Source organism: Phoca vitulina, unplaced genomic scaffold (genome assembly GCF_004348235.1).
Source record: "Phoca vitulina isolate PV1807 unplaced genomic scaffold, GSC_HSeal_1.0 scaffold7, whole genome shotgun sequence".
Lineage (NCBI taxonomy): Eukaryota > Metazoa > Chordata > Mammalia > Carnivora > Phocidae > Phoca > Phoca vitulina.
In genome coordinates this window covers 21,680,789-21,696,793 of record NW_022589710.1, presented here as the reverse complement: position 1 = coordinate 21,696,793, position 16,005 = coordinate 21,680,789, and the positions used below count along the sequence as shown (strand labels likewise).

Genomic DNA, 16,005 nt, shown 5'->3' with positions numbered 1-16,005 from the left:
TGATATTAAAGCTGAGACATCAAGGATGGGGAGCCTAAGAATGAAAGGGTCTTGGTGAGAGTAGTGGTTCAAGACAGAAGGAAGAGCTTGTGGAACAATGTAGAGTAGAGAGAAGGCATGATATAAAAGAGGAACATAAGAGGTTTAGCATGACCTATCTGGTACCATTTACTTTTCTTTTCTGTCTTGCTTCTAATTTATATTATTTTATCCTACAATATTTTATGTATCCATATTTTATGTATCTTTTATGTATTCCTATTGTTTATCATGGTATACCAAACCAGCCCCAAACTTAGTGGGTTAAAGTAATCATTTTGGGGCGCCTGGGTGGCTCAGTCGTTAAACGTCTGCCTTCGGCTCAGGTCATGATCCCAGGGTCCTAGGATCGAGCCCCGCATCGGGCTCCCTGCTCCGCGGGAAGCCTGCTTCTCCCTCTCCCACTCCCCCTGCTTGTGTTCCCTCTCTCTCTGTGTCTCTCCCTGTCAAAAAATAAATAAGATCTTTAAAAAAATAAAAAAATAAAAAGGTATCATTTTGTTGTAGCTCATGATTTGGTGGGTCAGGAATTTTGTTAGGGCTTAGTTGAGTGCTTCTCTTGTTTCTGTGCTTTTGATGGAAGTCTCTTGGTGGTACTTATTAGCAGTTAGGCTGTTCTAGGTGGTCCAGTAAGGCTTCATTCACTTGTGTGTTGCCTTGTCAGAAATGGCTGAAAGGCTGAGCACGCTGGGAAAGATAGCCCCAATCCTTATGACGTGGACTCTATAGCATGATGACCACGGGGTAGTTGTACACCTTGCAAGGTGGCCCAGGGCTCTGAGACTGTGTATTTCAGAGGACAAGGTGGAAGTTAAATCATCTTTTATAGCCTACCTTTGGATGTATCTTGGCATCACTTTTGCCCTTCTGCTGTTATTCAAAGCAATCACGAGTCTGCCCACATTCAAATGGTGAGGATGTAGCCCGCATCTTTCAATGGGAGGAAGGCCCAGGAATTTGTGACAATGTTATACAATTGTCACAACATCTTAAATCCTATTTTTTTATAATATACATATATGTGTTTGGGAGGGTATGTTAATTCATTAAAAGCAGATAAGTAGGTAAATAAATGATAAATAATACAGTGCCATCCAGAATTCACCAATAGAAGTCCTGCTCCCTGAATCCTGCATGGCCTGCCCCATGTTATCTGCGACAGATGTTTAGTATTCTGCTCCCTAAAAGTCCGGAGACTTGTTCAAGCTTCAGCAATAATGTGTTCTCATGGAAAGGTCCATACAAGTTTTGCATTCTTTGCTACATTCTAGGTAGCTGTCTAATATAATATAAAACATTGGGATGTTACAGATACAGATACAGTTCACAGTAACTGAAACACTCCCCTTTCTCCTCAGAATCTCCCTTCATAGCCCTGTATCTCTGACACATCTTCCTGAGGAGTTTAAAGACATTTCTTAGGCCCTTCTGATATGACCATAATAGACTGTGAGCGTTCTCTTACCAGCTGTCACAGTGTGAAAGTCTGTTTCCCTGCCAGAGAAGTGCCAGGTTATAGGTGAGTGTCTTGCAGTACCTTGTCTACTTAGCAATTCTCCAGGAACAGGATCTGCTACACAAAGGGAAATATAAAGATCAGTTTTTTTAAAAAAATTTTTTCAATAAGTGAATGTCTTACTCCTCAGCCCTTGAGCTCATTCCTGTGCTACTTTTTACAGGAATATCTGAATCTGTTTCTCTTAAAAAATAAACGAATAAAAATAGCCTATGATTTATCCCTTTCTTGTCTTAACAACAAACTCTGAAGAAAGTAGAGTGACCATAAGAATTTTGGTAGAAAAGATTAATTGAAACATAAATTTAGCTTGAGTTTCAGACAATGGTATTAACATCAAATATACTAATTTTTTTTTCTAATTTTTCTAAGTTCTTGTAGTAGTGTTAATTGTGGTCATTCTAACAGTGGTAGTTAAAATTATTTACTAGCTATTTGAGAAATAAAAACAAGATTTTTTTTGATAAGTCTGATATTGTGTTGCTCTTAAGCAAACTATTTTGTTTTCCAGCCACTAGACTCATTTTGTTACTATAAAACTATATAACTTCCACAAGACATTAGGGATTTGTCATATATCTTTTTAAATGTAATGTTCTTTTTGGCCTTTTTTTTTTTTTTCTTTTTTGTAATCACTTCTCCAGCTCTTAAGGTGAGCAAGCTGAAAAACTGGGCTCATCTTTACTGGAAGCAGAGACTGTCAGGCAATGCTTTGTACATAATAATGTGTTCTCATGGAAAGTGCTCAGTGTATATTTGTAAAATAAATGGGCATAACGTTAACATAAAATCAAACTGCCAGTCAGCCTAAGCATCAAGTTCATGTTCTGAATGGGCTGTAGAGTAGAGACTGTATAGCAATATAGTGCAGCGGGTGAGCTTGGAGAACCCTGGCCTCAGAGCCAAATTGCCTCTGGTTAAAGCCCATCTCCACTCAGTGGAGATCCATGTGACCTTGAACAAGATACTTCATGTCCCCTTACCTCAGTTTCGTCACCTGCAAAATAGAGGTCATAATGACAACTACTCCACAGTGTTTTTCCAAGTATTAAATGAGTTAATATTATAAGGCTCCTTAAAAAACACTGTCATGGAGTTAAAGCTTTATAAGTGATTGCCATTATTACTCTCTTTAAGGAAATGGTTGCAAATAAGGGCAGGGCGTTATAATATTTGATGGAACTGTTGACTAGGTGATGAGCTATTTTAATGTTTCACAGAAGCATTTTCTTTTATATGGGAAGTAAGGATAAACTTAAAATCCTATACATTTACCAAAAATATGACCCCTCTGTACCTACAGTTTTACAACTTGTTTTTTTTTTTTTTTCACTTAAAATATATCTTTGACATTTTTCCATGTCAGGACATATAAAATTGTCTCTGCTTTCATAGTAGTTTAGAGTTAGGAAGGAACTTTGAGATAATTTATTTTACCCTTCTCTCCCTGTATCCCGATTGATTGTACTTCTTGAAGGAATTACAATTTCTCAGATTTTGTACTGCAATATGCAGTTGGCAATTCTATTCAATGAGCCACAGTCAGCATTTGGTTCTTTGTTGTTGTTTAGAGTGACTCCCCAGCCCCTCCCAAAGAAGAGAAAATAGCTATTGTTATTAATAATACCCTGAGTTCTTTGTAGCAGATCAAGCCAAAGCCTGTGTAATCACCTGAAATATTGCACACAGAGCAGTGGCAAAAGTTAATGTGGAGCAATATAATCTTTTAAAACCCAGTTAAAAATAATGGATTGAACACGTGCATTAAGACTTGCATTATAAGGTTGTAAAAATGACAATCAGGATGGAGAGGGAGATTTCAGCAAACAAACCATTGGAATATAAGCAGCAACTTGTCAGCAGGAAGGGGGAAAATAGAGCTGAATTCTGAGCCAGGAATGTTAGAATAGAGAAGAAATGTGACTTACATCACAACATCCCTCCTTCATACAATCAAAAGCTTATGAACTTGCAGCACCAGGTACTTGTGGATGTGGAGGAGATGGCAAGGCTACAAAACTGGGAGAACTGGCCAAAAATGTCTTTGAAAAGCAGTTGGACTCTTGACTCTGCATATTTGAATGATTACTCCTCTCATGCTCTGACAGAAGATGAAGGTCTTCTATTCTGGAAAGGGTAAAAGAGAAGATCTCTTTCTAGGTAAATGCGAGGGGACACTAAATTAAAACAGGGAGAGTAAGTGATCATTGAGGTGATGAAGTTGAGATACCCATTACCCTGTCCTGATCTTCTGCCACTTCACACCCAGGATGCTGGAAACATCGTATACATCCTCCAGGTATGAAAGTGGAAGATACTTTTACAGGGAGTCTGGGGTGGGTGGGGAGAGAATCCTAAATATACTGACTGATGTCAGAGATCTCCAAGCAAGTGGCCCAGGAGATCATCATATAATGAAGACCATAGTTAATAAGTCTCACTCATGGGCAGAAATATCCAATCAGCTTTTTGGTGTTCTGCTCTTAATATGAGCAGAAAACTATGGATCACTACATATTTATGGAAGACATCTGAGATGAGAAGTGGAAGCCAAAATCCACAACCCCCACCCAAAACCTGGAAAATCATGTGGGAAAAAAAGATGCTAAACAAGGAGTGAAGATATCCTCAAAACTTTTTCATTAGTAATCTTAGAGTGTTAAAATATACTATCGTATCCATGAAAACAAGAATAGTTTGCTATTAAAAATAGTTATCAAACATAAAAGAATTCTTGGCAATTAAAGATCAAATAGTTGTGAGGGAAGTCTCACCAGGAGGTTTGGAAATTAAAGAAATCTCTCAGAAAGTAGAGCAGATAATGAAATGGAAATTAGGAGACAAAAAAACCAACAAAATTTTTCTAAGAGGTCCATATCATTTGAATAACATGAGTCTCAGAAAAAGAAGTAAAGAGCAAAAATGGAGAAGAAGTTAATATAAAAAAAAGGCAAGAGACCTTCCCAGAACATAAGGAGAGAACATAGGAGAGAAGCAAGTTGAAAATGATAATGGTGAAGGAATATCTGAGATTACAGTTGCTAAGAAGTTTCAGAAAGCAACCTGTCCAGATCAGAGACATAGAATCTCTTGACAGGAAATTATTTCACAAAAAGAAATGAATGAAATACTTAATGTATTTGTATATACTGAGACAGATAAATGCTCTGATGAGAGTTGAGAGTGAATTAATGATAACTATTTAAAAAAGGGATCAGACAAACAAAATCACAATTATTTACTTCAAGGAAAACCAGAAGTGGTACAAGAAAGGAAATATTTCATAGTATAGTATATGGCTCAGCAGTGAATAGCATCACCCAGTCATAATACTACATATTCTGAGTAGTGATTAAAACTATGGTATAACTACACTTGGGAACATAGGGGGATAAGAAATGTGTTATGTGTTTGTGCATCTGTATGTCTTTGTGGTAGAGGTGGGTGAGGCTGGGCAGGAGAGCTAACTAAGTCCCCATAGTCCATAATGGAAAGCCAACACAGAATGTTCCAAACAGAAAAACATAGAAGAAGCAATATGAATAGGTTATTTAGATTTATGGAAGTAAATATCATAAAAATATGCTAAAAGAATTCGAAGTTACTCCCTCTGGTAAGCAGGAAATGAGTTTACAGGGTTTTGGATGGCATTTCAATTTTAAAAACAAATATTGTAAAAATCATTTGATGTTAAATTATATATATAATTTTGAAAAACAAAATTATAGGGAGATAGTGGTTGGCTTTCTTCAACATTATAATACTTGCAGATTTCTCATAACTAGATTGTAAGAATAAAGTATTGGGGGGGATCCTTCAAAAATTGTTTTCACTTCTAAAAAAGGGCCTTCATTTTATGCTGTCCTATTCAGGAATTTGAGGAAAATACCACAAGAAAAGTTTAGAAGAATTCTGTATCATCATCTTTACCACTCTTGGTCCCAGAACTAATTTCTTTAGGAAGTGATGGTGAGAAACTCAAATATATTTTTATAATGCATAGGAGAAGCCTGGCATCAATTGTGGTACTAGTTTACCTGCCAACATATGTTTAAATCTGAGACTGCCAATGGTAAGTCTCTATAAAATTTACTTACAAAATAGTGATTCACGTCCTATAGTCATTTGTCCTCTGTTCCCCCATTTTTCAACTTGATGATGAAGAAACCATTTGTGCTTAGTCTGTTTTTATTATTCTACAGTATTATTTTTAAGAGACCAAGGGAACCAAAGACGGTTTGGGAAGTGTATATCAAAATATACAGACACAGAGCCCACATTTTCAATTGCTTTTTCACAAGATAGCATCTTCTACACCTTTAATAAAGATGTCATGTCATTGAAGAATGCGGGTTGGTCTGTGTGCTGCAAACTAGACGACACTTTTGCCACAAAGACTTGACCCTGTTTTATAGCAGCTTTGAAAATCAGCGTTGACATAGATACAAGAATCAAATCTTGGGCAGATAGGGCAAAGAAGGAAAATGATTTTAAGGAACTATTATATTTGTAAAGATGTAAGTAAGATTTTTTGTTGAACATTTATTATTATATGTGGCCAAAAATTATGGTAGACACTGGAGGCCAGAGACGGGCCTTCAAAGAGCTAAGAAAGTCTAGTAGAAAAGATTGATATATAAATTACAGGAGTATAAAATCACATACATAGTCTTATTTATTTTATTCCAGGAGGTACATGACTTCTACTGAAAATACATTGCATTAGGGCAAGTAGAAGAAATAGCAACATTGAAATTAGTAGACTTGTATTGTCTTCTTTAATATGTTGGATGTTTGTTCATTTATTAAACTATTTCATTATGTTTCCATAGGTATTTTTTAAGAGACTACTATGTGTCAGACAGTCTGCTAGCTGCTAAGGATAAAATATAATTAAGGAGAAGGTTAAGTTTCTTCCTGCAAAGGCAGAATCACAAGGAAGACACAAATAAAGAAGCAATTATCAGACTGTGGTAAATGCCATTAAGGGAAAGTCATCAGGATGGGAATGGATTCTTTATGGACCTTAAATTTTAGAATTATAAAGATTATAGAATTAGTCTATAGAATTATAGAATTATAAAGAGCTGCTGTGGTCATCTAGTTTTTTACAGACCAGTAAAATGAAACCCAAAGAAAGTATAGCTACAGACAGAAGCAAAACATCACATGCATGTTTGATACCACTGTGATGTGGTCTCTAGTCACCACTTGGAACAGTTGGAATGTTTGGCTCCACAAGAGTTTAATATCCTCTATGCAAGGCAATATTTTATCAAGCCATTTGATAATTACATAATTATTGAAACAATGGCAAGTATGTGTGGCAAGGGGTTACAGTTGGAATGAACAATTATTCTAAATGAAATGTTAGCAGTAATAGATGATTAGAAGAAAGCATGGGTTTTACTAAGTGCCAGGGAAGCAGTGAAGATAATAAAGTGAATAAAAATATTCCTTATTCTCATTTTCCATACCCTATTTCACTTTTTTCTTCACAGTAGCCCTATGAGTCAGATATAATTGTCTCCATTTTACTGGTGTGGAATGTGAAATTCTGAAAAAAAGAGTAACTTTCCCAGGATCACAAGCAATTTCATGATAGACAAGGGATTTCAATATAGCATGTTACAATATTAGCAATGTTTTATTTTGTTTTGCTTGTTCCCCTGCCTAAAAAACATTTGTAGGTAAACATAACTTTGTTGATTTGGATACTACCCATTGTGACCCCAGTGGAAAAGTCTTAGGATGCATGCTCTAGGGTGTTATGATACAATGAAATATTCTGGAAAGCAGGACAATTAGAGAGAAGGAGGTTGGAGGATGTAAGGTTTGGAGAAATATTTATATTCCCTCCCTGTAGGAATTCATACAAATACCTTGGGCCACAAATAATTCACAGGAGACCTAGTTTCAGTTCAAGGACTGATCAAGAACTGATCTTCAATGAAAGGAAACACCCTTGCTAAAGACAAGCAGCTAAAACCTTCTCCATCATTAACAAAAATTAATACTTGAAAAAAAATCATTTTTTCCTTTTGACCTCAGAAGAAATTGACATTTTAATGGAGAAGATAAGATTTTTCTGAAGCTAGGGGGAATGCCCCTGAGAAGAAAGCCTGAGACAGTATGAAGATGTTTGGTGTGTATCAAAAAAAGAGATAGGAGGCTGAATGTGGGCAGTATCTTTACTATTTTGCCTGTTGTAAGTAAGCCCAACACACTTGGTTTTTGTTATAGTTAATGTACTACCACCAAGACACAGTAAGGGTCCTAACAGTCGAGTTACACCTGTTTTTAAGGAAGTGTTAAAGTAGTATTATTTTATTTTTAAAGATTTTATTTATTTATTTGACAGAGACACGGCGAGAGAGGGAACACAAGCAGGGGGAGTGGGAGAGGGAGAAGCAGGCTTCCCGCGGAGCAGGGAGCCCGATGGAGGGCTCGATCCCAGGACCCTGGGATCATGACCTGAGCTGAAGGCAGACGCTTAATGACTGAGCCACCCAGGCGCCACTAAAGTAGCATTTTAAATGCTTAATCTTGTAACATCGGATGACTCTGAATGCCATCTCCTGGATTGGGCATCCAGTCATAAGCCTTAGGTGAGTAGAATTTGAAAACCCTCAATGATTTCGACAAATGTAGCTAGGTCAAGCTTCCTCCAAATAATCCATTTTCCAAAATCACACACACACATACACACACACACACCTTTTCACACTCTCTGTATGTATAAAATTACCTAAAGTCAGCTGATTCAGTGACTGTTCTGAAGAAAATATCTCATTAAAGCAATTGCCAGTGAAGTCTGAATAATTAACTGACACCAACCTCCTTAGCGGCATTTGCTTTCAAGAGGTTTGGCTAAGTGTTCACTAATTGGTGAATCAGGAGAGAGCAACCGTAATTTAGCTGGCTACTTCTGCTCTACACCGTCCTTTCCAGGTAGGTGTGCTTTTCTCTAAAACAGCTCAGCTGTACATCATCTGAAACATGTACTACCTCCATAACAGTAATAGTTCATTCATTTCTGTCTGCGATTTCCATGATTTCTTTTCAAATATTTCCTTTTTTCTCCATTACCATACTGTGCTCCTTCTCGTTTTCAATTTGTACGTTCTTCCACATGGGATGTCCACAGAGGCAGGCACATTTGATGTTTCTTTCCTAAAATTGTCAATGCACTATGCTTCTTAAATTCTTCTAATTATCTAGTGACTCTTTATTATTGTGATGATTATTTTATTGAATGTCCACTAACTGAACGCACTCCAACCACCTGATTTGAGAAACGGAACATTGTCAGCACATTATTCCTCTTGAAAAACGTTTCTTATTAGGAATAGTGTCCATGCTATTAGGAGAAGGAAGGGAAAAATGAAGGAGGGGAATCGGAAGGAGAACCAACCATGAGAGACTGTGGACTCTGAGAAACAAACTGAGGGTTCTAGAGGGGAGGGGGGTGGGAGGATGGGTCAGCCTGGTGATGGGTATTAAGGAGGGCACGTATTGAATGGAGCACTGGGTGTTATACGCAAACAATGAATCATGGAACACTACATCAAAAACTAATGATGTAATGTATGGTGATTAACATAACATAATAAAATAAAATAAAATAAAATAAAATAAAATAAAATAAAATAAAAAACAGAATAGTGTCCATGCTTTCATTATTTTTGGTGAGATCACTTTGTGTTTTATCTGATATTTGAATGACAAGGTTAGAACATCTGAATGTGCCCAAAATGTTTCAAGGACTGAAATACTTAGAGAAAAAGATTGCTGCTATACTTCAGAAAATAAAATGTACACCAAAAAAAAAAAGGTGATATAAAATTTTGATATAAAGTCCACTGTTTCAAAAAGTGAGGATGCAGTAGCAATTGTGTATGTGGAGAAAAAAAAAACCCTAAAGAATGTTTATTAAAATAGTGACTTTTTAGGCAGATAATTTAATTTAGAGTGATCTGATTTGTCAAGAATTGAAGCCTATTTTCCCTGAGGAAGATACATTTTCAATGTATTGCAAAGGCAGTAATAAAATAACCATTTGACTTATTACAGCTTTTTGGTACGCATTCCCTTGAAATGTTAAAAATTAACAAAAATTGTCCTCAATTAAATTTGTATGCCTGGTACCTGTTTAATATGAAAGAAGCCTTTTATGTTTCACATCAAATTGATCAAAGCATATTGCCTGCCTTTTTCTAAGCAAACACATCTTTTTGAGAAGGCTGATTTTCTCATCTATACTACAGTTTATAAATCATTTTATATAATGAAAGTGATTCACATTAGACAAGTTAAGGTAGAAGTCTATTCTGAAATATTTATGATTAAAATAATGATACTTTTCCTTAACTCAAGATTACTAGTCCAAGAAATTAATGCTGTATGACACAGCTTGTCCATAATTTAATTGAGCACTTTTCAGAGCCATTTCCTCATAAATTTGGGCTTTCTTATTGTTTATGGTCTTTAGGATCACAGAGGATGCTTGTTTCCCCAAGCCAGTGTGACGCTCATATTAGGTCTTCAGTAAAACTTTGAGGGATGGCAGTAGTTAATAACACTCAAATTTGTGGCAGCTAATTCTTTGGTAGCATTCTGAGAATAGCCCAACTCTGCTGCATAAATGCTCATAATGGAATGTTTGGTAAAGAATAAACAGTTAATTGCAGAGCTGGTCAAATTAATTTACATAAAAAATCATAGATATTCTTACCAATTTTGGACTTTCTACCACTTAGCTCATCTTTTAATTAATATAAAACTATTCCTTTAAATTATTCTGTATTATTTAGGGTCCGCTGGATTGGTCATATTGGCTAAAAAACTTGTTGTTGCTGTTTTGGTTTTGTTCAGTTTTATTTTGTTTTTACCTCATTAGTTGTGGAGAAGTTACTGGAATACATTTCTTTTTTGTTCCTGAACTTTCACTTTATTTTCTTCCTAAAACTGCTGAGCTTTAAAGTCTTTTCATAAAACTTCTTCTGTGAATAAAATGCCCTCTGGGAACTCGGTGTTTCTACATTTATTTGGAGAGGTCTGTAGGGTAACTTGAACCACAAACATTTTAATTAATAATGGTGATGCTTTTATTATTGCTGAATGGGTAACCCCTTTTTCTTGCGAGCCTTTACAAAGTTGAGTTTCTTAAATAGAGTGCACAATCCTCTCAGAATTACATGAGGCATTAATGAGGTCATTTATACTTTTTAATGCTTACCCAGGGAGTTGTAAAGAAAGGCAGCTGGATGCCATATGGAAGGAGATGAGCATTGAGCATCTACTAAGTGTGAGGTATTATTTTAGTTTGGGGATATAGCAATGAACAAAACCTACCAATCCTAGCCTTCATGGAGGTTATAGTTTCTAGGGGGAAATGGGCAATAAACAGATATACATATATTCTGATCTCTGGTACTGATTAATATCCCGAAGAAGATTAAACTAGATAAGATGACTGAGAATAACAAGCCACTATTTTATATAGGGTGGTCAGGGAAGGCTACAGTGAAGAAATGGCGTTTAAGCAGTATTGAGTAAAGAGGAAAGAGGGTAACAAACGCAAAAGCCCTTAAACAAGAGCAATATTGATGTGTCTGAGGAGGGAGTTCAGAATGACTGTCCAGCAGTGACTGTGGGGTCATTAGAGATGAAGAAGGATATAGGGCCTGATGAAAAAGAATTGGGTGCCATCCTACTTGCACCCAATTTGGGAAGCCGAAGAAGGGTTTAAGCAGAAGCTAATACCTTGTGACTTATGTTTTAACAGGGTCAATTTGGCAGCAACTTGGGGAATAGATTAGAGGGATTGAGAGTGGAAGCTGGGTGCTCTGTTCAGAGAGAAATGATGGTGACATTAGCAATGGGGTTCATGTTGGAGGTGGTGACAGAGAGTAGTAGATCAAATATATTTTGAGAGGTTTTGTGGAGAATTGGATATGAGAGTGAGAGGAGAGTAGTCAAGGATGATTCAAGAATTTTAGTCTGAATTGTAAGTGCCAGACATAAAGATAAGGAGTTTTGATTTACTAATTTGTTGACAGTAAACTTCAAGGGCATCTACATCCATTATCAACAGAGATACTTGCATAACAAATTTTTGTTTTCTAATACTTCTGTGCTATAAAGTAATAATCTGCACTGTAACGTAATAATCGTTCCAGAAAGATTATTTTGTCTTTTGTTTCCATTTCACCCCAAGTTTTTTTTTTTTTTTTTTTAAGACTTTGTTATTTATTTTAGAGAGAGAGAGAGAGCAAGTGCACAGGAGCGACCACAAGCAGGAGGAGAGGCAGAGTGAGAGGGACAAGCAGACTCCCCCTGAGCTCAGAGCCCAATACAGGGCTCCATCTCAGGACCCTGAGGTCAGGACCTGAGCCGAAACCAAGAGTCAGAAGCTTAACCAACTGCGGCCCCCATGCGCCCCCCCATTTCACCTCAAGTTTAATGACTAAGGAGAAATAGATAATTTTTACCTATAAAATCAGGTTTACGAGACCTACTCTTCATTCAGAATCATTTCTACTATGTTGTCTCAGGTGAGTTTAGAGGTATAAAGAACAGCTTGCATTAAAAGTAAAGCCTGGGAGACCTGGCTGTGAAATGTACATAGTAGGTGTTGCAAATCCGTTGATTATGTCAGAAATTAGGTTTCTTAAATTTGCTTAATGTGACTTTAATTTTTTATCAGGGAACTAAGGTGTTTTAGGTATCAGGATCTTACTTTATTGGATCAGACCCACGGAGTAAGTGACTTCTTTCTTTGCAAAGCTCTCCTTTTTATGCGCCAGATTCTCTGGCATTCTGAATTAATAATAAGCATGTCTAAATTAGACTTAGGTTGTGGGTAAGGAAAAGCTTGCCTTACTCTAGGGCAGGCAATAGCTAGAACCTGAATATTGTTAAGTACTGCATATTTAGGGTGTTTGCACTAGTAAGTTATATTAATAGGTAAGTTGATAACAAATTTCTAAGAACTGGGTCAGAGAGAAATATTAAATTGGTGCCATGTAAGTTTTTCTAACAGCTTGGCTTATTTTGCAAGCAAAGTTAAAGAGTACATTTTCATGGAGTCTCTCATTTATATTTTATGGCCTGGCTCAGGAAAAAGTTTCTTGAAATACTAGCTTTTCCTCCCTCCCTCCCTCTCTCTCTCCCTTCCTACCTCCTTCCTTCCTCCCTCTTCCCTCCCTCCCTCCCATCCCTCCTTCCTTCCTTTCAGTATTACGTGTTAACTTGTATTAACTATTTTTTAAACAAATAGATTCCACTAATGTGGAAAAAGTCACCATATCCTTTTATCCCCTCCATGAAGTCATTGAAGAGGCCATTCATTCAGTTTTATCATCACTGAAGGGTGCTATAAGATGCCAGCAGTCATTGCATCATCAATCCTTACCGAACAACTAGGGAGGTATTTGGGAAGACATCATTACCAAAGTCAGTATTCACTGTGTTTTTACAAATCTGTGGGAAAAAGCATCCTGACTACTTAGCATTCTTCTATCCCAGAAATAGCATGCCACTCTCAATCTCCATCAGTATTATCCACTTGGATGATTTTCCTCAAACACTAACTGCTTCTAAAGGTTTCCTACTAAAGTTAATTGTATCCTTCAGCTTTGTTCTTTGAACCACCTTTCTCATAATAAAACCATTGCCTCCCCACAATGGAGTCTTCTCTTGTAACCCTATTTTCTCTGGCTACACCATTGATTCTCCACTGTTTTTTCTTGACTCTTGGGCCCAGGCATTGGCAGTGACCAAGTCCTTGATTCCCAAGGCCATTTCTAGGTCTTTAGATCTGGCTTCCTGAGAGCCACTGGGGCCAAGTGATGAAGCTCAGACTCATTAGTTCTTCTTGGCATGAATCTAGACAAATAGGAAGCACAACACAGGAGCTAATAAAATAGATTAAATTTCTCTTCGTTTCTCCCCTTAGAGAACTGCAGTGAAAGTACGTTTCCTCTTTGCAAATCTTCCAGATCATCCTACGTGCAGAAAAATGGCACATCATGGGCAGCATATCCTTTGCATTACTTCCTATCTCTCCTTGCCTCAGTTACCCCTCTCCCTCTTTTCCCCCTCATCTTCATTTCACTGTACTTGAACCTCCCAAAGAAACTGTCAACACTGAAATCCGTGCCTAAGGCTCTGATCTTTGAAATTCCAGGCTAAGATAGATGGTATTATTCATCTACATTTAGCAAAGATTGTGGAGAAGAGAAAGGATTATAAAATCCCCTTCTGCTTATACTCTGAGTTGCTGTCAGTTGTTCACACTATTCTTTCTGTAATCAGTTCGTAATACAAACAACAAAAATTTCTCTTTCAGAAGGCATAGAAACCTTCCCCCCACCCCCGATTGTGGGAATTTTTTAAAATTTTTCCCTAGGCAAACTTATAATACAAATAATAAATGTATCATAAGTGAATGCACTGAGTGAGTAAAATCAAGTAATGGTGAGATTTCACTAATAGGCATTTTGGCATGTCATAGTATGTAATAACGCAAAACTTATTTTATGGCTATTATACATACATAAGATTTATATCATTACCTTTTTTTATTTCCCTCTTAAATCTTAAGTTAACTTTGGAAAGTAAGCAGTTTGAAAGACAGTATTGTAAGTGATTCTTGAACCTTTTCTCTTTCAGGTATTTAATAAAAAGCATGCACCCTTAAAATCAGTAAGATGAAGATTTTGATCATTTCAATATACACTATAATTATATAATTAGATATTATAGTTACATGTTTGAATGATTGCACATACGAACACTGATTTCTTAATTAAAGACAATTAAGCTAACTATGTAAATATACAGTAATTGACTAAAGTGATAAAATCAAATAAATATTTCCATCAAAAGAATGTTAAGGAAAAATAAAAATATGTAGCTATTGAAAATACCTTTCAGTGGACTCTTTCTACTTATTAGAAGTTTGATGTGAATTATATTCATTTTGCAGTTAGACTTGTAACGAGATTGCACCATAACTGAAATTGTGAATGTGTAAATTTATTAGAACAAAAATCTTTTTCATGAGATGTCATGGTAGCGTCTTGGAATGTATGACATTTTCTGTTACTGGATAAGTTCAACATACATTTATCTCCTTTTGGTTTTGTATCCTCAACATGTCTTATTGCCAGAATAGCAATATTCTATTCCTATTGACATCATGGCATCAGGCAGAAAAGTAACATTGGTAGATGTACATTTGTACCTTTCAATAACGAGATCTTAGGTATTTCTAATTTTCTTTACTTAATACAATATATGAAAACCACTGATGATAAAATTAAAGTTTCAGATGTATTCAAACCTTAATTGATAGTTGAGAAATAGTGTCTGTAATTGATCTCTTATTTTGTATGTTTTCACTATTATACTAGAGGATCTATGATTGTAATTTTATATGTATGCACGTAGGTATGCCTACACATGTGTGTATTTATATAAAAATATAAATGTATATTTTTATATTGAATACATGTTTATACACATATTATTGCAGCAATATTCATTAATTATGGGGAGGCTGGTTATTTTATCTTTCACTTACTTTGTGACTTTAGTTTTGTTATCTAAATGTATAAAATGAATAAAAAAACAAATGTATAAAATGAAGTTAATAAAAAGAAAAATATATTTAAGTAAGATATGTTATAGTGCCATATGTGCTGGTTTTAATTTAAACTAGCAAGGTAGGAAAAAAGAAAACATTTTAGGGGTTACCCTTAATAGCTCAGGAGGCAATAGGCTGAACTAGTCTCATCTGTGTTACCTATTTTCCTGAAGGACCTGAATTCAAAGTATGGGCTACAGGTGACATTCTGTGGAAGCAGGGGCTCTACTTCATGATTTCAGGAAGGTTCAAGTTCTCTCCAACCCTGAGGGTGGATGTGAAATGTTCTCAGAGATTTCTCAATGTTGAGCCAGAATTAAAAGTCATGTATGCTGTTAGGTTAGTATTCTGTCTTTTAGTTTAGGAACATTCTTTCCTTAATAAGCTTTAAAGAAATAGAGTTTTCCTGTACTTTGTATCACATTTTCTAGAGCAGCTTCTTGTTTCTATGACCAGCGATCCTTCGATCCTTCGTGTGTTTTCTTCACCTGCCATGATTCTGTAATGTCTCCCCTCACACCCTACATCCACATGTGCTCCTATCACATATCACGTGGATAATACTCAAACTCTAACATAGACTTAACGGAGTGGCGAGTGAGGCCTGAAAGTGCAAAGGCTGCCTTTATTTCTTTAAAATTAAGGACAATACACTGATGGGAATTAAATATATTTCCTCCCATTTGCTGGCTTGAAAACTAAGTTTGTTGGGAGGAGGGATGAACAAATCTTCATTGTAGGCATTGTGTTTTTGACCTACATGGTGCTATATTAACTTTGTCATAAGTATTTTATTTCC

General features: G+C 36.2%; 1 protein-coding gene across 1 annotated transcript in view; it reads left to right on the top strand.

Moving 5' to 3' along the window:
* MDGA2 (MAM domain containing glycosylphosphatidylinositol anchor 2) overlaps positions 1–16,005 on the top strand; it is a 796,100-nt gene that overhangs the window by 396,979 nt on the left and 383,116 nt on the right. The window lies entirely within an intron of this gene.